Below are 1,948 nucleotides of genomic sequence, written 5' to 3' on the forward strand. Positions count from 1 at the left end.
TATTCTGTTATTGTTCTTTTTATTTCCATTGGTTCTGGTGTGACATCATCTACGTAGTTCCTTATGCCTGTTATTGTGTCTTCTCCTTCTTTCTTTTTTTTTTCTTTTTGTTAGGTTTTCCAATGGTTTATCAATTGTATTAATGCTTTCAAAGAACCAGATTCTTGTCCTATTGATTAATGATTTTATTAATAATTGATTAATGATATGAAGGGGGAAAAGCCTGAAAGGGACTATGTCAAAGGTTCCTAATGTTATCACAAAGTGGTGCATTTATCTTTGATATAGAAAAGGAACTGCAGATAATAGAGAAAATGTGTGGGCTTGGATAATCCACTATCAATTAGATTTTTGTTAAGAATGGGGACTCCATTGGTAACTCAGTGCGCCATTTTTAGCACCAGATTCCTCATCATAGAATTGAGATTAGTGACACTAATCTGACAAGGACATTGCAATGAGTAAATATAATGTTATATTGGATCAAGTGATAGTATCTCATCAAATGGTAACCCTATTAATAGTTTAAAGAAGTTCATTTAAAGTGTGCTTTAAAATTAAAAAACAAAAAATTTAATTTTATAAACTGTCATGTTAGACATTAAATAAAATAACATTTTGTTTAATCATCCTTAAATGTAGCTATCATAATTAAAGCACTCATCTGAAAGAGTAATAAACAGAAAAAAAAATAACTTAAAAAACGGATTCAAAAGTGTTTAGTACACTTTAACCATGGTTATTAAATCTGTGTGCTGAACAAATAATAAAAAAGCTGAGTTCCTTGTTCAGCATACAGACTGGGGACTGTAGCATTAGATTTGGAGGAAGACTCATTAATAACTGCCAGTATGAAGATGACACAAGTTGGAAGCAAAGATGACTTAAAATACTGATTGAGATCAAAGACTACATACATCATTCAGAATGGAATGAGACTCAATGCAAAGAAAACTAAAATCCTCACAGATGGACCAATAAATAACATCATGAAAAACAGAGAAGAAATTTAAATGTCAATAGACTTCATTTTGTTTGAATCTGTAATCAACACTTGTTGATGCAGAAGTCAAGAAACCAAATGATGTACTGCAATAGACACATCTGCTGGAAAAGATGTTTTTATAGGGCTCAAGAGCAAAGATGTGAGTTTGAGTGACTAATGTGCTCCTGACCCAAGGGATTGTATTTTCAGTAACTTCATATGCATGTGAAAGTTGGGCAATTAATGAAGATCAGGGAAGATTCAGTGCATTTGAATTACAATGTTAGTGACAAATATTGAATATGACTGGGTGAAGAACAGACCTGTCTTAGAAAAGTACAGCTGCCATGCTTCTTAAAAGAAAGAATGTGAAATTCAGTCTTTCCTACTTTTCTATGTCACGAGAAGGGTTCAATCCATGAAAAAGAACATCATGTTTGGTGAAGTAGAGGGTAAACAATAAAGAGGAAGATCCCTAACCAGAGGACTGATGCAATGTCTGCATCAATGAACTAAAACATAATAATATTGAGTAAAGCACAAGAATGGATATTGTTTCCTTCTGTTGTGCATAATGTCACTAATAGTTGGTGTTGACTAAAAGGCACATAACAATATCAGACATTAGCGTATTCTTGTTATAAAAACATATATTGTTATTATTCTTTGGTGCTGTAAGGCATTTGACACTGATCCCATTTCACAGGTAAATGGGATTTGTTTTTCTTGGCTAAATGTAATACAGAAATAGCTGCAAGCATACATTCACAGAGAACTTCCAGAGGTTCAAGCTGGATTCAAAAGAGGATGCAGAAAAAAAAAGATACCCTTGTTGATGTCAGATGGATCTTGGCTGAAAGCAGAGAATACCAGAAAAATCTTTACCTGTATTTTATTGACTATGCAAAGGCTTTCGACTGGGTGGATAATGACAAGCTATGGACAACATTGTGAAGTATGAGT

This window comes from Chrysochloris asiatica, unplaced genomic scaffold, assembly GCF_000296735.1.
Source record: "Chrysochloris asiatica unplaced genomic scaffold, ChrAsi1.0 scaffold00491, whole genome shotgun sequence".
NCBI classification, from domain to species: Eukaryota; Metazoa; Chordata; class Mammalia; order Afrosoricida; family Chrysochloridae; genus Chrysochloris; species Chrysochloris asiatica.